At 46.0% G+C, this 20,699-nt stretch overlaps 6 non-coding genes and 2 pseudogenes across 6 annotated transcripts; all 8 read left to right on the plus strand.

Moving 5' to 3' along the window:
* The first annotated feature begins 2,765 nt into the window (after positions 1 to 2,765).
* On the plus strand, positions 2,766 to 2,982 carry LOC142688377 (U2 spliceosomal RNA; annotated as a pseudogene).
* A 1,301-nt stretch (positions 2,983 to 4,283) lies between these two features.
* On the plus strand, positions 4,284 to 4,474 carry LOC142688146 (U2 spliceosomal RNA). The gene has a single exon (XR_012857301.1). It is a non-coding gene; the product is annotated as a U2 spliceosomal RNA (small nuclear RNA).
* Positions 4,475 to 5,775: 1,301 nt separating this feature from the next.
* On the plus strand, positions 5,776 to 5,966 carry LOC142688147 (U2 spliceosomal RNA). The gene has a single exon (XR_012857302.1). It is a non-coding gene; the product is annotated as a U2 spliceosomal RNA (small nuclear RNA).
* A 1,301-nt stretch (positions 5,967 to 7,267) lies between these two features.
* On the plus strand, positions 7,268 to 7,458 carry LOC142688149 (U2 spliceosomal RNA). Its single transcript, XR_012857304.1, has one exon. It is a non-coding gene; the product is annotated as a U2 spliceosomal RNA (small nuclear RNA).
* Positions 7,459 to 8,759: 1,301 nt separating this feature from the next.
* LOC142688150 (U2 spliceosomal RNA) lies at positions 8,760 to 8,950 on the plus strand. The gene has a single exon (XR_012857305.1). It is a non-coding gene; the product is annotated as a U2 spliceosomal RNA (small nuclear RNA).
* Positions 8,951 to 15,285: 6,335 nt separating this feature from the next.
* On the plus strand, positions 15,286 to 15,485 carry LOC142688388 (U2 spliceosomal RNA). The gene has a single exon (XR_012857497.1). It is a non-coding gene; the product is annotated as a U2 spliceosomal RNA (small nuclear RNA).
* A 1,297-nt stretch (positions 15,486 to 16,782) lies between these two features.
* On the plus strand, positions 16,783 to 16,973 carry LOC142688152 (U2 spliceosomal RNA). The gene has a single exon (XR_012857306.1). It is a non-coding gene; the product is annotated as a U2 spliceosomal RNA (small nuclear RNA).
* A 1,289-nt stretch (positions 16,974 to 18,262) lies between these two features.
* LOC142688394 (U2 spliceosomal RNA) lies at positions 18,263 to 18,364 on the plus strand (annotated as a pseudogene).
* The last annotated feature ends 2,335 nt before the right edge of the window (positions 18,365 to 20,699 follow it).

Raw genomic sequence — 20,699 nt, forward strand, 5'->3', positions numbered from 1 at the left:
TAGAGGGGTATGGAAGATGAATGTTAGTTTTCTGAGTGATGAAAGGGTGAAAACTAGGTTTGGGAAAAAATATGGGTTTTGGGTTAGGAAGAAAAGTTCTTTCTCTAATGTGTGTGAATGGTGGGTATGGGTGAAAAAAAAGATTGGTGGGTTTTTTAGACAAATAGGATATAGAAGAGCGAGAAGGAAAAGATTGCAATATTCACGCTTTAACATGCGGATGACGTTCCTTCATCAATGTAAAAATTTGGGTATGGATGTAAGACACGATTTGGAAAAAACAAAAAAAGATATTAAGGAGTGGTTCCGAGAAAAAGGGAAAGAAATAATATTTAGGTCTAAGGTGGAGGTTAGAGATAATCACGAGAAATGCACTAGATTTTTCTTTAAAAAAATGTGTGGTGGAAAAAGTGGAATGAATGTGTTATTGGATAAGGATGATAAAGAGGTGTTTGGTAAGGATGTGATTGATGCGGTGTCTGATTTTTATAAACAACTGTATGATGTGAAGAAATGTGATTTGGGTGATGATGAGGAGTTTTTGGATATTGTGTGTAATTTTGTTCCTGAAAGTGAATGTGAGGTTTTGCTTGGTGAGATTATGGATGGTGAAGTAAAGGATGTGGTGGGAAGTATGGCTAAAAATAAGTCTCCAGGGATCGATGGGATACCAGCTGATTTCTATGGGAAATATTGGGACATAATTGGGAAGGATGTTATAGAAGTTATGAGAGTGTTGTTTTCTGGGACGAATATGTGTGATGTGATGAAGAAGGGTATGGTAGTTCTGTTGCATAAAAAAGGAGATAAGAGGCGGTTAGAAAACTGGCGACCGATTACTTTGCTGAATACGGATTATAAAATTTTTGCCAAGCTGATTGCGAATCGTATGAGAGATGTGATTGGGTGTGTGATTGATGAGGATCAGGTATGTGCGGTACCAAAAAGGAAATTGCATGAGAACGTGGCGTTGGTGCGGGACATGCTTGAGGATTGTAAGGGTCGGAATAAGAAGGTGATTGTGTGTGCGTTAGATTTTGAGAAAGCGTTTGATCGTGTGGCGCATGTGTTTTTGTTTAAAGTGTTAGAGAGAATGGGTTTTCCGGTTCAGTTTGTGAGTTTGTTGAAGAATTTATACGCGAATGCAAAGAGTTGTGTGCAGGTGAATGGGTTTTTTTCAGAATCATTTAGTATTATGTCTGGTGTGCGACAGGGTTGTCCGTTGTCTCCCATCCTATTTATTTGTGCGATTGAACCATTGTTGCAAATGATTAGAAATGATAAGGTTGTGAAAGGTTTGGTGGTGCCCGGGTGTGATGGAAAACGTGTGAAAGCTTTGGGATATATGGATGATATTTGTGTATTGTGTGATTCAGTGTATGATATGTCCAGAGTGAAGTTGATTGTAAACATGTTTTGTATTGCGTCTGCTTTTAAAATAAATTGGGGTAAGAGCAAATTTAAATTTTTTTTCAGTAATGAGCGAGTGAGTGATTCTGATATGGAACAGGTGGATGGTGTGAAAATTTTGGGTATTGTGTTTGATGATGAGTTGAAAGGGAGAGAAAGTTGGGATGAGTTAGGTGGTAGGATTGTGAGAAAGTTGGAAATGTGGAGAATGAGGGATCTTTCTTTTTCGGGGAAGGTTTTAATTGTCAAAAGTATTATTCTACCTATGATTTTATATGTTGCTCTGGTTTTTCCTCCTGCTGTTGATATGTTAAAAAAAGTGAATAGAGTTTTGTTCCTTTTTTTATGGGGGAGCGGGATTGAGAAGGCAAAGAGAGAAATTCTAATGAAAAGCAGACGAAATGGAGGCCTTGATTTCCCAAATTTGGAGATCTTCATTGGAATTAATTGTGTACGGTTTTTTGTAGAGCTTTTATTTAAAGAATCCAAGGCTTTCAGAATGTCGAAGTATCTAGCTGGAACGGTGATTCAGCGTCTAAGGTGGGAAAAACGTAATTTATGTAAACCAATTGCTTTTCAGTGCACAGGGTGGTATTTGTATGTTGAAAAATTTATTAAAAAGTTCCAGCTAGAGGATGTAAGAATGGAGAGATTTTTGAGCGAAAAGAATGTTGTGAGAAGTATGTGTATGAATAATGTGATGTGTTCTGTAAATGGTTTGAATTCGATGGAGTCTAAGTCTGTGTGGAAGAAGATTGTTACGTATGATGTGTCAAATAAGCAGAAAGATTTGTTATGGATGTCGGTACATGGAGTGTTGCCTGTAAGGAGTGTTCAGAAAAGAAGAGGTTTGGTTGCGTCTGAAAGGTGTCCGAGAGAAGGTTGTGGGGATGATGAGGATGTGAGTCATGTGTTTTGGTCGTGTAAGCATGCAAAGGATGTTTGGAAAAAGTTGAGTGGGTTGTGTGAAGAATTGACTGGTTTGAAGGTTTTGACGTATGAAATTGTCTTGTTTGGTTTGTGTAGTTTGGGTAGTGAAAAGGATAGAGTGTTGTGGATTTTTCTGACTTGTGTGAAAGAAGTATTGTGGAATACGAGGAATTTGAATGTGTATAAAAGAGAAGTATTTGAGATGGAGGATGTGGTTAGTATGGTATTGGCTAAATTGTATTTTTATTATAAATGGGATCTAGAAAGAGGTATGGATGCGGAAGGGATATGGCGAATGTTAAAATGGAGGTATTTAGTTTGAGGAATTTTGTTTGATTTATCTTGTATTTGATGGAAAATAAAATAATGAACCAGAGTGATGAGATTTTTTGAAAAATAGAGAGGTGGTTTGAACAACTACAGTTCTCGGTTTTATTCAAAAAAACCTGAATGGTTTAATAAAAAAAAAAAAAAAAAAAAAAAAAAAAATCTGTTCTTATCAGTTTAATATCTGATACGTCCCCTATCTGGGGACCATATATTAAATGGATTTTTAGAACAGGGAGATGGAAATAGAGCTTGCTCTGTCCACTCCACGCATTGACCTGGTATTGCAGTATTTCCAGGACCGGTGCACCCTTCCCTTATGTGTTGACTAAAATCAGATTCCAAAAGTGCTATTTGTGTTTGCTATTGTTTTTGTCTTTCTGATGGGATCTCCCCTTTTAATCCCATTATTTCAACACCTGTTGGACAATGCATTTGTACAGTCATGTGTGATAATGAGCTCATTTATTAAATGCAATTAATTAATACATTGCCACCTCTTGTTGTGTGTGTGTCTTCTGTGTTTCTGTGTTTCCGGCATTTCACATTGGAACAGCTCATTCACCTTCCTTGTCTTCTCTCCGCCCTCCCTCCTAGGTAGGTTAAAGAGCTGCACCTGAGCCAGCCACTGATTGATGCAGCACCACAGTCAAATAGCGGAGTGGAGTAGGGGAACAGCAAACAGCCATTAAAGCCGCCCGCCCGCCCGCCCGCCCGCCTGCCTGCCTGCCTGCCTGCCTGCCCGCCACAATGGACCTACCTGTGTACACTACATGGATGTGATGGAATGTACTGTCGTCCCTACATTTCAAGAAGAAGTAAGAATTGCAGTTGCAACAAAGCCTTGCTTGCCTACAAAGAGAGCAGCAATTTGGATTTGTTACTATGTTACCTAGAAGAATAACAAACTGTGCAAGGATGGAGGTTGTAGGAGCAAAGAGAAGTTGTCTGTAAAGTTGGTGGATGCTTATTTTCCATTTTGCAGTCCCTTGTCTCCCTCTTGTGGCCTCCTGGAGGCAAATAAATGTGCAAAAAAAAGACAGCCTGGCGGCCGGCTGTTGCAGTGTTGCCCTCTCAGGCAACACTGAGTGACTGACTGAGCCGCACCGTCTTATATAAAGTTCAGACGGAACTTTGCACGTGTCATAGTGGAGCCCTCAGGATTCCAGAGCCAGCTTTCTGACATCATAATGGGGCCTGCCTCAGAGATAAAAGCCTGGGCCCAGGCAGTGTTGGTCAGTGCTGCTCAGCAGGCAGCACCGGACTGGACTGGATTAAAGCTGATACAAGGTGTGAAGGAACAAGGGGTGGCTGTGGGCATGCACTTGCTGCCGCTGCCAGTGTTTATCTGCATGGCAGGAGGGCATTTGGGCGTTGCCAGGAAGGCGTTTTTATGTAGATTCCTCCTCTTTCAGCACTGCATTGTGGTGCAAGCAAAAGAAGCAAATCCTGTGTAGCTTCCTCTCCGGCCTTTATTCACCTCCCGCTTAGTAGCTGTAAATGTGTGTGAGCCTGCAGGGCCCCATGGAATTGCCTAGGAGTAGGCTGAATCAATCGCTGCAAGGGGTGAACAGCAGTATGGGACAGGCTCGGGCAAGGCAAGGGCCGCTCGGGTTATCGCTTCTCGGCCTTTTGGCTAAGATCAAGTGTAGTATCTGTTCTTATCAGTTTAATATCTGATACGTCCCCTATCTGGGGACCATATATTAAATGGATTTTTAGAACAGGGAGATGGAAATAGAGCTTGCTCTGTCCACTCCACGCATTGACCTGGTATTGCAGTATTTCCAGGACCGGTGCACCCTTCCCTTATGTGTTGACTAAAATCAGATTCCAAAAGTGCTATTTGTGTTTGCTATTGTTTTTGTCTTTCTGATGGGATCTCCCCTTTTAATCCCATTATTTCAACACCTGTTGGACAATGCATTTGTACAGTCATGTGTGATAATGAGCTCATTTATTAAATGCAATTAATTAATACATTGCCACCTCTTGTTGTGTGTGTGTCTTCTGTGTTTCTGTGTTTCCGGCATTTCACATTGGAACAGCTCATTCACCTTCCTTGTCTTCTCTCCGCCCTCCCTCCTAGGTAGGTTAAAGAGCTGCACCTGAGCCAGCCACTGATTGATGCAGCACCACAGTCAAATAGCGGAGTGGAGTAGGGGAACAGCAAACAGCCATTAAAGCCGCCCGCCCGCCCGCCCGCCCGCCTGCCTGCCTGCCTGCCTGCCTGCCCGCCACAATGGACCTACCTGTGTACACTACATGGATGTGATGGAATGTACTGTCGTCCCTACATTTCAAGAAGAAGTAAGAATTGCAGTTGCAACAAAGCCTTGCTTGCCTACAAAGAGAGCAGCAATTTGGATTTGTTACTATGTTACCTAGAAGAATAACAAACTGTGCAAGGATGGAGGTTGTAGGAGCAAAGAGAAGTTGTCTGTAAAGTTGGTGGATGCTTATTTTCCATTTTGCAGTCCCTTGTCTCCCTCTTGTGGCCTCCTGGAGGCAAATAAATGTGCAAAAAAAAGACAGCCTGGCGGCCGGCTGTTGCAGTGTTGCCCTCTCAGGCAACACTGAGTGACTGACTGAGCCGCACCGTCTTATATAAAGTTCAGACGGAACTTTGCACGTGTCATAGTGGAGCCCTCAGGATTCCAGAGCCAGCTTTCTGACATCATAATGGGGCCTGCCTCAGAGATAAAAGCCTGGGCCCAGGCAGTGTTGGTCAGTGCTGCTCAGCAGGCAGCACCGGACTGGACTGGATTAAAGCTGATACAAGGTGTGAAGGAACAAGGGGTGGCTGTGGGCATGCACTTGCTGCCGCTGCCAGTGTTTATCTGCATGGCAGGAGGGCATTTGGGCGTTGCCAGGAAGGCGTTTTTATGTAGATTCCTCCTCTTTCAGCACTGCATTGTGGTGCAAGCAAAAGAAGCAAATCCTGTGTAGCTTCCTCTCCGGCCTTTATTCACCTCCCGCTTAGTAGCTGTAAATGTGTGTGAGCCTGCAGGGCCCCATGGAATTGCCTAGGAGTAGGCTGAATCAATCGCTGCAAGGGGTGAACAGCAGTATGGGACAGGCTCGGGCAAGGCAAGGGCCGCTCGGGTTATCGCTTCTCGGCCTTTTGGCTAAGATCAAGTGTAGTATCTGTTCTTATCAGTTTAATATCTGATACGTCCCCTATCTGGGGACCATATATTAAATGGATTTTTAGAACAGGGAGATGGAAATAGAGCTTGCTCTGTCCACTCCACGCATTGACCTGGTATTGCAGTATTTCCAGGACCGGTGCACCCTTCCCTTATGTGTTGACTAAAATCAGATTCCAAAAGTGCTATTTGTGTTTGCTATTGTTTTTGTCTTTCTGATGGGATCTCCCCTTTTAATCCCATTATTTCAACACCTGTTGGACAATGCATTTGTACAGTCATGTGTGATAATGAGCTCATTTATTAAATGCAATTAATTAATACATTGCCACCTCTTGTTGTGTGTGTGTCTTCTGTGTTTCTGTGTTTCCGGCATTTCACATTGGAACAGCTCATTCACCTTCCTTGTCTTCTCTCCGCCCTCCCTCCTAGGTAGGTTAAAGAGCTGCACCTGAGCCAGCCACTGATTGATGCAGCACCACAGTCAAATAGCGGAGTGGAGTAGGGGAACAGCAAACAGCCATTAAAGCCGCCCGCCCGCCCGCCCGCCCGCCTGCCTGCCTGCCTGCCTGCCTGCCCGCCACAATGGACCTACCTGTGTACACTACATGGATGTGATGGAATGTACTGTCGTCCCTACATTTCAAGAAGAAGTAAGAATTGCAGTTGCAACAAAGCCTTGCTTGCCTACAAAGAGAGCAGCAATTTGGATTTGTTACTATGTTACCTAGAAGAATAACAAACTGTGCAAGGATGGAGGTTGTAGGAGCAAAGAGAAGTTGTCTGTAAAGTTGGTGGATGCTTATTTTCCATTTTGCAGTCCCTTGTCTCCCTCTTGTGGCCTCCTGGAGGCAAATAAATGTGCAAAAAAAAGACAGCCTGGCGGCCGGCTGTTGCAGTGTTGCCCTCTCAGGCAACACTGAGTGACTGACTGAGCCGCACCGTCTTATATAAAGTTCAGACGGAACTTTGCACGTGTCATAGTGGAGCCCTCAGGATTCCAGAGCCAGCTTTCTGACATCATAATGGGGCCTGCCTCAGAGATAAAAGCCTGGGCCCAGGCAGTGTTGGTCAGTGCTGCTCAGCAGGCAGCACCGGACTGGACTGGATTAAAGCTGATACAAGGTGTGAAGGAACAAGGGGTGGCTGTGGGCATGCACTTGCTGCCGCTGCCAGTGTTTATCTGCATGGCAGGAGGGCATTTGGGCGTTGCCAGGAAGGCGTTTTTATGTAGATTCCTCCTCTTTCAGCACTGCATTGTGGTGCAAGCAAAAGAAGCAAATCCTGTGTAGCTTCCTCTCCGGCCTTTATTCACCTCCCGCTTAGTAGCTGTAAATGTGTGTGAGCCTGCAGGGCCCCATGGAATTGCCTAGGAGTAGGCTGAATCAATCGCTGCAAGGGGTGAACAGCAGTATGGGACAGGCTCGGGCAAGGCAAGGGCCGCTCGGGTTATCGCTTCTCGGCCTTTTGGCTAAGATCAAGTGTAGTATCTGTTCTTATCAGTTTAATATCTGATACGTCCCCTATCTGGGGACCATATATTAAATGGATTTTTAGAACAGGGAGATGGAAATAGAGCTTGCTCTGTCCACTCCACGCATTGACCTGGTATTGCAGTATTTCCAGGACCGGTGCACCCTTCCCTTATGTGTTGACTAAAATCAGATTCCAAAAGTGCTATTTGTGTTTGCTATTGTTTTTGTCTTTCTGATGGGATCTCCCCTTTTAATCCCATTATTTCAACACCTGTTGGACAATGCATTTGTACAGTCATGTGTGATAATGAGCTCATTTATTAAATGCAATTAATTAATACATTGCCACCTCTTGTTGTGTGTGTGTCTTCTGTGTTTCTGTGTTTCCGGCATTTCACATTGGAACAGCTCATTCACCTTCCTTGTCTTCTCTCCGCCCTCCCTCCTAGGTAGGTTAAAGAGCTGCACCTGAGCCAGCCACTGATTGATGCAGCACCACAGTCAAATAGCGGAGTGGAGTAGGGGAACAGCAAACAGCCATTAAAGCCGCCCGCCCGCCCGCCCGCCCGCCTGCCTGCCTGCCTGCCTGCCTGCCCGCCACAATGGACCTACCTGTGTACACTACATGGATGTGATGGAATGTACTGTCGTCCCTACATTTCAAGAAGAAGTAAGAATTGCAGTTGCAACAAAGCCTTGCTTGCCTACAAAGAGAGCAGCAATTTGGATTTGTTACTATGTTACCTAGAAGAATAACAAACTGTGCAAGGATGGAGGTTGTAGGAGCAAAGAGAAGTTGTCTGTAAAGTTGGTGGATGCTTATTTTCCATTTTGCAGTCCCTTGTCTCCCTCTTGTGGCCTCCTGGAGGCAAATAAATGTGCAAAAAAAAGACAGCCTGGCGGCCGGCTGTTGCAGTGTTGCCCTCTCAGGCAACACTGAGTGACTGACTGAGCCGCACCGTCTTATATAAAGTTCAGACGGAACTTTGCACGTGTCATAGTGGAGCCCTCAGGATTCCAGAGCCAGCTTTCTGACATCATAATGGGGCCTGCCTCAGAGATAAAAGCCTGGGCCCAGGCAGTGTTGGTCAGTGCTGCTCAGCAGGCAGCACCGGACTGGACTGGATTAAAGCTGATACAAGGTGTGAAGGAACAAGGGGTGGCTGTGGGCATGCACTTGCTGCCGCTGCCAGTGTTTATCTGCATGGCAGGAGGGCATTTGGGCGTTGCCAGGAAGGCGTTTTTATGTAGATTCCTCCTCTTTCAGCACTGCATTGTGGTGCAAGCAAAAGAAGCAAATCCTGTGTAGCTTCCTCTCCGGCCTTTATTCACCTCCCGCTTAGTAGCTGTAAATGTGTGTGAGCCTGCAGGGCCCCATGGAATTGCCTAGGAGTAGGCTGAATCAATCGCTGCAAGGGGTGAACAGCAGTATGGGACAGGCTCGGGCAAGGCAAGGGCCGCTCGGGTTATCGCTTCTCGGCCTTTTGGCTAAGATCAAGTGTAGTATCTGTTCTTATCAGTTTAATATCTGATACGTCCCCTATCTGGGGACCATATATTAAATGGATTTTTAGAACAGGGAGATGGAAATAGAGCTTGCTCTGTCCACTCCACGCATTGACCTGGTATTGCAGTATTTCCAGGACCGGTGCACCCTTCCCTTATGTGTTGACTAAAATCAGATTCCAAAAGTGCTATTTGTGTTTGCTATTGTTTTTGTCTTTCTGATGGGATCTCCCCTTTTAATCCCATTATTTCAACACCTGTTGGACAATGCATTTGTACAGTCATGTGTGATAATGAGCTCATTTATTAAATGCAATTAATTAATACATTGCCACCTCTTGTTGTGTGTGTGTCTTCTGTGTTTCTGTGTTTCCGGCATTTCACATTGGAACAGCTCATTCACCTTCCTTGTCTTCTCTCCGCCCTCCCTCCTAGGTAGGTTAAAGAGCTGCACCTGAGCCAGCCACTGATTGATGCAGCACCACAGTCAAATAGCGGAGTGGAGTAGGGGAACAGCAAACAGCCATTAAAGCCGCCCGCCCGCCCGCCCGCCCGCCTGCCTGCCTGCCTGCCTGCCTGCCCGCCACAATGGACCTACCTGTGTACACTACATGGATGTGATGGAATGTACTGTCGTCCCTACATTTCAAGAAGAAGTAAGAATTGCAGTTGCAACAAAGCCTTGCTTGCCTACAAAGAGAGCAGCAATTTGGATTTGTTACTATGTTACCTAGAAGAATAACAAACTGTGCAAGGATGGAGGTTGTAGGAGCAAAGAGAAGTTGTCTGTAAAGTTGGTGGATGCTTATTTTCCATTTTGCAGTCCCTTGTCTCCCTCTTGTGGCCTCCTGGAGGCAAATAAATGTGCAAAAAAAAGACAGCCTGGCGGCCGGCTGTTGCAGTGTTGCCCTCTCAGGCAACACTGAGTGACTGACTGAGCCGCACCGTCTTATATAAAGTTCAGACGGAACTTTGCACGTGTCATAGTGGAGCCCTCAGGATTCCAGAGCCAGCTTTCTGACATCATAATGGGGCCTGCCTCAGAGATAAAAGCCTGGGCCCAGGCAGTGTTGGTCAGTGCTGCTCAGCAGGCAGCACCGGACTGGACTGGATTAAAGCTGATACAAGGTGTGAAGGAACAAGGGGTGGCTGTGGGCATGCACTTGCTGCCGCTGCCAGTGTTTATCTGCATGGCAGGAGGGCATTTGGGCGTTGCCAGGAAGGCGTTTTTATGTAGATTCCTCCTCTTTCAGCACTGCATTGTGGTGCAAGCAAAAGAAGCAAATCCTGTGTAGCTTCCTCTCCGGCCTTTATTCACCTCCCGCTTAGTAGCTGTAAATGTGTGTGAGCCTGCAGGGCCCCATGGAATTGCCTAGGAGTAGGCTGAATCAATCGCTGCAAGGGGTGAACAGCAGTATGGGACAGGCTCGGGCAAGGCAAGGGCCGCTCGGGTTATCGCTTCTCGGCCTTTTGGCTCAGATCAGGTTTATTGCCTGGTCTGGGCCGGGGGTTCGGTCTTTCGTGGAGTCCTCTCCGACGTTTTTGGGAGCGATCACCGTGCCGTTGGGCATTCCATATCAAGATGGCAGCTGTGCGGAATACTATTCGTTTTGTGGTAAATGAGCAGAGGAGAGACGAAGTGGATACTGGGCACATCATTGAGAACATCCTTCTGGACCTGGCTGGAGTTAAGTTGGTAGAGGTATTCTGTATCCAAGCTTTCAGTAATATTGCTACGTATGACGTATCCTTTTTTGAGGCCGCCTACTGTCTAAATGTTTTTCAGTTGCTCAAGGAGAAACACATGCATGAGGCTTTAACATCTATTGAAGTGCAACCTCTTTTTTCAGCAGTGGAGAAATGTATCACAATCCACATGTATAACCCATTTCTGGATAGAAGGCTGGTTAGGGCCTTTTTAGCTCACTACTGTACCCATGTTAGAGGTGGTGTGGAGCAGAAGAATCTATGGGGAGTTTTCAATGGTGATATCAAGTACTGGGTCAGGCTGAAACCTGACTCCAGCTGTATTGGAGGAGTGATGAATCCTCCTGCTAATTTTTCAATTGGTGGTAATAAGGGATATCTTTACTACCAAGATATGCCATGCTTTTGTAGATCATGTTTTTCCTACGGGCATACCAAAGATGCATGCAAAGGCAAGGTATGCAGGAATTGTAAAGAAACAGGACATGAGGCTAGTGCATGTATTTCCCCATCCAGGTGTGACATTTGTGGTTTGCCTGGTCATACCTGTAGAAAATGCCCAAAGGTGTTTCCCTTCTTAGGGCAAGAGAGAAGGACATGGGGCAGACAGGTGAGAACAACAGGTTCCCTTGCTGCCTCTTCTGATGTAATTTCAGAGCCTGCTGGCAGTGTTTCTGTGGCTGCTTCTCAGGACCCTGGGAAAGCTGGATTTGGAGAGGTTCTAACCTCACATACTGATAGCATGGAGTTGGGTGTGGTCCCTCCTGCAGAGCCAACTGTTGATGAGACACCTGTGGTTATACCTATGGAAGGTGAAGACACAGCGCCACCTAGTGGGTGTGCATACCCTGATAATGGTGCAAGTATGCAAATTTTGTCTTTCTCTAGCCCAGAGTCAAAAACGGAAGACTCAGCTAAAGTGGAGTGGTCAATATCGGAGGAGGACGAGAAGGAGGCCAGGATGCCTAGTGCCACTAGTGCGGAAATTTTCCACAAAGTTGTCTCAAAAAGGGGGAAGTCTGGAAAGGCGGTGAAGAGACTGAAGATAGGTTTGTTGGAAGATTCTGCTCATGCAAATCCTTTCTCATTGCTGGACAGTGACTCTAGTTGTAGCCCTAAGTCATCTGAGGTGGCCTCAGAAGTACCCAGCTCTCCTGGGGAAGGTTTCCTCAGTGAAGCCAATGTGGCGAATCTGGAAAGAGCTATGTATTTCCCTGGGACGTGATATGTTCTGGTTTTCTCATGGCTTTCTTTTCCACTAACCATACTATGCCCGCATGTCTTTGAGATTAAAGATTGTCTCTCAAAATGTACGGGTGTTCTCCTCTGCTCACAAGCGTGCTGCAGTCCTGGACTTTTTGGCCTCTAAGGGCAGTGACATTGTTTGCGTACAAGAATGTGGTTTATCAAAAATGCCTAGGAAAGAAGAATGGAAGTTTGGGGAAGCAATTTGGTCCTTTTCTTCCACAAATAGGAATGATGGAATTGGTATTCTCTTCAAAAATAATGAGTTTGTCATCAAACAGACTCAAATCATTCAGGAAGGAAGATGTGTCTGTGTGTTACTATCCTATAAGGGATGGCAGTTTAGGCTTATCAATATCTATGGCCATGCTGTGAAAACTGATAGGTTGGCACTTTTTGATAGTTTAAAATTTTTTCTACATGGTAAAGTTCCTGTTATTATTGTCGGTGATATTAACTGTATCCTGGAGAAGCAGGCCCGAGCTGGATCCACAGAGTCTAATGTGGACGCTACCGGAAGTTTGTGGAATAAAATTTTGCAGGACTTTGCTTTGCAGGACGCTGTCACCAGGAAACCAGGTCCATTTACTTACCATGCCGATGACGGAAGAACGGATTCTCGTCTGGACTTTTTCTTTTTTTCTACTTCAGCAATGAAATGTGTCGATTATGCGCAGGAGAGAGTGTGGTTTTCAGATCACGAGTGTTTGTTGGGGGTTTTTGTTATAAATAATTTCTTTTATGGTAGAGGGGTATGGAAGATGAATGTCAGTTTTCTGAGTGATGAAAGGGTAAAAACTAGGTTTGGGAAAAAATATGGGTTTTGGGTTAGGAAGAAAAGTTCTTTCTCTAATGTGTGTGAATGGTGGGTATGGGTGAAAAAAAAGATTGGTGGGTTTTTTAGACAGATAGGATATAGAAGAGCGAGAAGGAAAAGATTGCAATATTCACGCTTTAATATGCGGATGACGTTCCTTCATCAATGTAAAAATTTGGGTATGGATGTAAGACACGATTTAGAAAAAACAAAAAAAGATATTAAGGAGTGGTTCCGAGAGAAAGGGAAAGAAATAATATTTAGGTCTAAGGTGGAGGTTAGAGATAATCACGAGAAGTGCACTAGATTTTTCTTTAAAAAAATGTGTGGTGGGAAAAGTGGTATGAATGTGTTATTGGATAAGGATGATAAAGAGGTGTTTGGTAAGGATGTGATTGATGTGGTGTCTGATTTTTATAAACAACTGTATGATGTGAAGAAGTGTGATCTGGGTGATGATGAGGAGTTTTTGGATATTGTGTGTAATTTTGTTCCTGAAAGTGAATGTGAGCTTTTGCTTGGTGAGATTATGGATGGTGAAGTAAAGGATGTGGTGGGAAGTATGGCCAAAAATAAGTCTCCAGGGATCGATGGAATACCAGCTGATTTCTATGGGAAATATTGGGATATAATTGGGAAGGATGTTATTGATGTTATGAGAGTGTTGTTTTCTGGGACGAATATGTGTGATGTGATGAAGAAGGGTATGGTAGTTCTGTTGCATAAAAAAGGAGATAAGAGACGGTTAGAAAACTGGCGACCAATTACTTTGCTGAATACGGATTATAAAATTTTTGCCAAGCTGATTGCGAATCGTATGAGAGATGTGATTGGGTGTGTAATTGATGAGGATCAGGTATGTGCGGTACCGAAAAGGAAATTGCATGAGAACGTGGCGTTGGTGCGGGACATGCTTGAGGATTGTAAGGGTCGGAATAAGAAGGTGATTGTGTGTGCGTTAGATTTTGAGAAAGCGTTTGATCGTGTGGCGCATGTGTTTTTGTTCAAAGTGTTAGAGAGAATGGGTTTTCCGGTTCAGTTTGTGAGTTTGTTGAAGAAATTATACGCGAATGCAAAGAGTTGTGTGCAGGTGAATGGGTTTTTTTCAGAATCATTTAGTATTATGTCTGGTGTGCGACAGGGTTGTCCGTTGTCTCCCATCCTTTTTATTTGTGCGATTGAACCATTGTTGCAAATGATTAGAAATGATAAGGTTGTGAAAGGTTTGGTGGTGCCCGGGTGTGATGGAAAGCGTGTGAAAGCTTTGGGATATATGGATGATATTTGTGTATTGTGTGATTCAGTGTATGATATGTCCAGAGTGAAGTTGATTGTAAATATGTTTTGTATTGCGTCTGCTTTTAAAATAAATTGGGGTAAGAGCAAATTTAAAATTTTTTTCAGTAATGAGCGAGTGTGTGATTCTGATATGGAACAGGTGAATGGTGTGAAAATTTTGGGTATTGTGTTTGATGATGAGCTGAAAGGGAAAGAAAGTTGGGATGAGTTAGGTGGTAGGATTGTGAGAAAGTTGGAAATGTGGAGAATGAGGGATCTTTCTTTTTCGGGGAAGGTTTTAATTGTCAAAAGTATTATTCTACCTATGATTTTATATGTTGCTCTGGTTTTTCCTCCTGCTGTTGCTATGTTAAAAAAAGTGAATAGAGTTTTGTTCCTTTTTCTATGGGGGAGCGGGATTGAGAAGGCAAGGAGAGAAATTCTAATGAAAAGCAGACGTAATGGAGGCCTTGATTTCCCAAATTTGGAGATTTTCATTGGAATTAATTGTGTACGTTTTTTTGTAGAGCTTTTATTTAAGGAATCCAAGGCTTCCAGAATGTCTAAGTATCTAGCTGGAACGGTGATTCAGCGTCTAAGTTGGGAAAAAAGAAATTTATGTAAACCAATTGCTTTCCAGTGCACGGGGTGGTATTTGTATGTAGAAAAATTTATCAAAAAGTTCCAGCTAGAGGATGTAAGAATGGAGAGATTTTTGAGAGAAAAGAATGTTGTGAGAAGTATGTGTATGAATAATGTGATGTGTTCTGTAAATGGTTTGAATTCGATGGAGTCTAAGTCTGTGTGGAAGAAGATTGTTACGTTTGATGTGTCAAATAAGCAGAAAGATTTGTTATGGATGTCGGTACATGGAGTGTTGCCTGTAAGGAGTGTTCAGAAAAGAAGAGGTTTGGTTGCGTCTGAAAGGTGTCCGAGAGAAGGTTGTGGGGATGATGAGGATGTGAGTCATGTGTTCTGGTCGTGTAAGCATGCAAAGGATGTTTGGAAAAAGTTGAGTGGGTTGTGTGAAGAATTGACTGGTTTGAAGGTTTTGACGTATGAAATTGTCTTGTTTGGTTTGTGTAGTTTGGGTAGTGAAAAGGATAGAGTGTTGTGGATTTTTCTGACTTGTGTGAAAGAAGTATTGTGGAATACGAGGAATTTGAATGTGTATAAAAGAGAAGTATTTGAGATGGAGGATGTGGTTAGTATGGTATTGGCTAAATTGTATTTTTATTATAAATGGGATCTAGAAAGAGGTATGGATGCGGAAGGGATATGGCGAATGTTAAAATGGAGGTATTTAGTTTGAGGAATTTTGTTTGATTTATCTTGTATTTGACGGAAAAATAAAATAATGAACCAGAGTGATGAGATTTTTTGAAAAATAGAGAGGTGGTTTGAACAACTACAGTTCTCGGTTTTATTCAAAAAAACCTGAATGGTTTAATAAAAAAAAAAAAAAAAAAAAAAAAAAAAAAAAAAAAATCTGTTCTTATCAGTTTAATATCTGATACGTCCCCTATCTGGGGACCATATATTAAATGGATTTTTAGAACAGGGAGATGGAAATAGAGCTTGCTCTGTCCACTCCACGCATTGACCTGGTATTGCAGTATTTCCAGGACCGGTGCACCCTTCCCTTATGTGTTGACTAAAATCAGATTCCAAAAGTGCTATTTGTGTTTGCTATTGTTTTTGTCTTTCTGATGGGATCTCCCCTTTTAATCCCATTATTTCAACACCTGTTGGACAATGCATTTGTACAGTCATGTGTGATAATGAGCTCATTTATTAAATGCAATTAATTAATACATTGCCACCTCTTGTTGTGTGTGTGTCTTCTGTGTTTCTGTGTTTCCGGCATTTCACATTGGAACAGCTCATTCACCTTCCTTGTCTTCTCTCCGCCCTCCCTCCTAGGTAGGTTAAAGAGCTGCACCTGAGCCAGCCACTGATTGATGCAGCACCACAGTCAAATAGCGGAGTGGAGTAGGGGAACAGCAAACAGCCATTAAAGCCGCCCGCCCGCCCGCCCGCCCGCCTGCCTGCCTGCCTGCCTGCCCGCCACAATGGACCTACCTGTGTACACTACATGGATGTGATGGAATGTACTGTCGTCCCTACATTTCAAGAAGAAGTAAGAATTGCAGTTGCAACAAAGCCTTGCTTGCCTACAAAGAGAGCAGCAATTTGGATTTGTTACTATGTTACCTAGAAGAATAACAAACTGTGCAAGGATGGAGGTTGTAGGAGCAAAGAGAAGTTGTCTGTAAAGTTGGTGGATGCTTATTTTCCATTTTGCAGTCCCTTGTCTCCCTCTTGTGGCCTCCTGGAGGCAAATAAATGTGCAAAAAAAAGACAGCCTGGCGGCCGGCTGTTGCAGTGTTGCCCTCTCAGGCAACACTGAGTGACTGACTGAGCCGCACCGTCTTATATAAAGTTCAGACGGAACTTTGCACGTGTCATAGTGGAGCCCTCAGGATTCCAGAGCCAGCTTTCTGACATCATAATGGGGCCTGCCTCAGAGATAAAAGCCTGGGCCCAGGCAGTGTTGGTCAGTGCTGCTCAGCAGGCAGCACCGGACTGGACTGGATTAAAGCTGATACAAGGTGTGAAGGAACAAGGGGTGGCTGTGGGCATGCACTTGCTGCCGCTGCCAGTGTTTATCTGCATGGCAGGAGGGCATTTGGGCGTTGCCAGGAAGGCGTTTTTATGTAGATTCCTCCTCTTTCAGCACTGCATTGTGGTGCAAGCAAAAGAAGCAAATCCTGTGTAGCTTCCTCTCCGGCCTTTATTCACCTCCCGCTTAGTAGCTGTAAATGTGTGTGAGCCTGCAGGGCCCCATGGAATTGCCTAGGAGTAGGCTGAATCAATCGCTGCAAGGGGTGAACAGCAGTATGGGACAGGCTCGGGCAAGGCAAGGGCCGCTCGGGTTATCGCTTCTCGGCCTTTTGGCTAAGATCAAGTGTAGTATCTGTTCTTATCAGTTTAATATCTGATACGTCCCCTATCTGGGGACCATATATTAAATGGATTTTTAGAACAGGGAGATGGAAATAGAGCTTGCTCTGTCCACTCCACGCATTGACCTGGTATTGCAGTATTTCCAGGACCGGTGCACCCTTCCCTTATGTGTTGACTAAAATCAGATTCCAAAAGTGCTATTTGTGTTTGCTATTGTTTTTGTCTTTCTGATGGGATCTCCCCTTTTAATCCCATTATTTCAACACCTGTTGGACAATGCATTTGTACAGTCATGTGTGATAATGAGCTCATTTATTAAATGCAATTAATTAATACATTGCCACCTCTTGTTGTGTGTGTGTCTTCTGTGTTTCTGTGTTTCCGGCATTTCACATTGGAACAGCTCATTCACCTTCCTTGTCTTCTCTCCGCCCTCCCTCCTAGGTAGGTTAAAGAGCTGCACCTGAGCCAGCCACTGATTGATGCAGCACCACAGTCAAATAGCGGAGTGGAGTAGGGGAACAGCAAACAGCCATTAAAGCCGCCCGCCCGCCCGCCTGCCTGCCTGCCTGCCTGCCCGCCACAATGGACCTACCTGTGTACACTACATGGATGTGATGGAATGTACTGTCGTCCCTACATTTCAAGAAGAAGTAAGAATTGCAGTTGCAACAAAGCCTTGCTTGCCTACAAAGAGAGCAGCAATTTGGATTTGTTACTATGTTACCTAGAAGAATAACAAACTGTGCAAGGATGGAGGTTGTAGGAGCAAAGAGAAGTTGTCTGTAAAGTTGGTGGATGCTTATTTTCCATTTTGCAGTCCCTTGTCTCCCTCTTGTGGCCTCCTGGAGGCAAATAAATGTGCAAAAAAAAGACAGCCTGGCGGCCGGCTGTTGCAGTGTTGCCCTCTCAGGCAACACTGAGTGACTGACTGAGCCGCACCGTCTTATATAAAGTTCAGACGGAACTTTGCACGTGTCATAGTGGAGCCCTCAGGATTCCAGAGCCAGCTTTCTGACATCATAATGGGGCCTGCCTCAGAGATAAAAGCCTGGGCCCAGGCAGTGTTGGTCAGTGCTGCTCAGCAGGCAGCACCGGACTGGACTGGATTAAAGCTGATACAAGGTGTGAAGGAACAAGGGGTGGCTGTGGGCATGCACTTGCTGCCGCTGCCAGTGTTTATCTGCATGGCAGGAGGGCATTTGGGCGTTGCCAGGAAGGCGTTTTTATGTAGATTCCTCCTCTTTCAGCACTGCATTGTGGTGCAAGCAAAAGAAGCAAATCCTGTGTAGCTTCCTCTCCGGCCTTTATTCACCTCCCGCTTAGTAGCTGTAAATGTGTGTGAGCCTGCAGGGCCCCATGGAATTGCCTAGGAGTAGGCTGAATCAATCGCTGCAAGGGGTGAACAGCAGTATGGGACAGGCTCGGGCAAGGCAAGGGCCGCTCGGGTTATCGCTTCTCGGCCTTTTGGCTAAGATCAAGTGTAGTATCTGTTCTTATCAGTCCTTGTAAGGATAGATAGCTCGGAGAACCACTGGGGGCTATAAACACTAGCTTAGCGATCCAAGAGCGTTCCAGACGAAGCCGGCGACGAACTGCGGAGAAGAACCAGCGAAGACGACGATCCAGAAGGGAGAAGCCGCCATCGAGGAAGAAGCTCCGGGAGATCGCTGCCGGGAAGAAGAAGGAGAACTTCGGAGAAGAGCCGCTGCTGAAGGGGATCTTCGAAGAAGCTCGGCCGCAGAAGAAGAAGCTCGACGAGGAACCGCTGCGGAAGAAATTTCGTGGAAGAACCTCGGCCAGCAAGGAGAAGATTTGCATAGCTCCGCCCCCTTCGGGAAAGAGCTATCGAGGATCCTCCCCAAGCGACAGGAACAGCTGGAAGAAGCCATGGCCTCAACCAGCAACCCTGCCACCCAGAAGGAGAAGGCTGATGGACCAGGTGAGCCGGCCCAGGCCAGGACATCTCCTCCTGAAGCCTCCTCAAGCCAACAGGCCACCAGGAAGCCGAACCAGGCTGCTCCAACCCTGGAGCCCTGGATGAAGCAGACGGTGGCCCTGAAGCTCAAGGAGGTGGACGGGAGAGTGCCGGACATGACGGAAGAAGTGTTCTGCCAGAAGATGCTCCTGGATCAGGGCTTCGCTAAGCCGGAGACCATCAGTATCCAGGCCTTCATGACCGGGATGTTCTTCGTGACCTTCGCTTCGATCAACATCTGCAGAAGGTACTGGGAGATGGTGAAAGCGGCGAGGCCTGAATCCCCTTTCTCTCGCTTTGTGGGCAACTGCCCTGTCCAAAGAGAGGAAAGGCGGGTGACGGTCTCAATGCGGAACCCACACACCCCCGGCAAAGACATCACCACGCTCCTGAAGCGGTTCTGCACAGTGGTGAGGGAACCCACCCACATCCTGAACGGACTCGGCTTCTGGACTGGCAAGTGGTCGGTAATCGTCCGACTGAACAAGGATTCGAGCGCGGAAGACGGCCTCCAGCACCTGCCCCAGTCATTCTCGCTGGGCAACTCCTACGGCCTCATCTACTACCCGGACATGCCGCAGATCTGCAGGAGATGCAGCAAGAAGGGTCATTCGGTGAAGGACTGCAAGGAGGACGCCTGCAAGAACTGCCGGGTAACAGGACACGAGACCAAAGACTGCCCGAAACGGACAATGTGCAACCTCTGCGGACAAGCAGCCCACTCTTACAAGGACTGCCCGAAGAGGGATCGATCCTGGGCAACTGTAGCAGCGAAAGCTCCAGCCAGAGGGAACCCCGCCCCAGCCAGAGCTCCAGCGGCACAGAAGACCGGGAAAAAGAAGGATGGTAAGAAGACGACAGTCCCTCCCCCCCCTCTCCCGGCCCTCCCTCGCCCTACCCTTCCCACCCTCCCTCGCCCGGCCCCCCCCACCCCCCCGTCCCCAACCCCTGTCACCCCCACTGAGGCTCTCACCTTCTCCTACCCACCCATCTCAGTGGTCCTGTCACCTGCACCTCTCCCAACCCAGCCTCCCTTCTCCCCAGCTCCAGCAGCACTGACATCTTACCCTCCAGCTGCTGGAGTCCTCTCCCTGGAGGATTTTCCCCCTCTTGTCTCCTCAGGTGCCATCCAGAGGAAGAGAAAGGTGAGGGACAGCCCAGCTGCTGAGTCCTCAAAGAGACAAGTCGTGGAAATCTGCGAAGATTCCCTTGCGCAGCAGGAGGAAATGGAGCAGATGGTGGAGGAACTCGTGTCTGAACCTGAGGTCATCGACTTCACAACAGACATCCAGGTGGCTACAATCCTGGAACAATTTTTGTCAGAGGGCCTGCTGGATCTTCCGGACCCGCCAGGCTCCAGAGAGGAGGATCCGCCCGACCGGACTGGTAACTAAGGTGTATCGTTTGCACTAACCTTCTTTATTCTCCCCCATGGCTGCTAAACTTAACATCTTTAGCCTCAATGTGAGGAGTGTTAGAGATAGGACTAGATGTCAGATGGTGCTAACTTTTCTTTCCAAGCAGTCGAGTGATGTATTTATGCTGCAGGAATGTACTCTCCCCTCTTCCAGGTCATACCATCATCTGGCCAGGCAGTGGACCCATGGCCCGTCCTACTGGTCTGGTGGGGGCGACTGTAAGTCTGCAGGGGTTGCCATCCTGATTAGGGGAGGCGTATTTACTGTTGACTCTGTCCAGGAGCTCGTCTGCGGCCGCTTGTTGGTCGTAGACGGTTCCTGGGCGGGAGAGCCGATTAGGCTCATCAACGTGTACGCTCCCCCTATGAAGGCTGAGCGCCTGGAACTATTCCAGACCCTGCGGACCCAGCTCGCCACCACTAGGGCAGTGGTGATGGCCGGGGACTTCAACTGCCCCATCGAAGAGGATGGACGAAGTTCCGGCACTTCAAT

This window comes from Rhinoderma darwinii (assembly GCF_050947455.1).
Source record: "Rhinoderma darwinii isolate aRhiDar2 chromosome 5 unlocalized genomic scaffold, aRhiDar2.hap1 SUPER_5_unloc_25, whole genome shotgun sequence".
In the NCBI taxonomy this organism is placed as follows: Eukaryota; Metazoa; Chordata; class Amphibia; order Anura; family Rhinodermatidae; genus Rhinoderma; species Rhinoderma darwinii.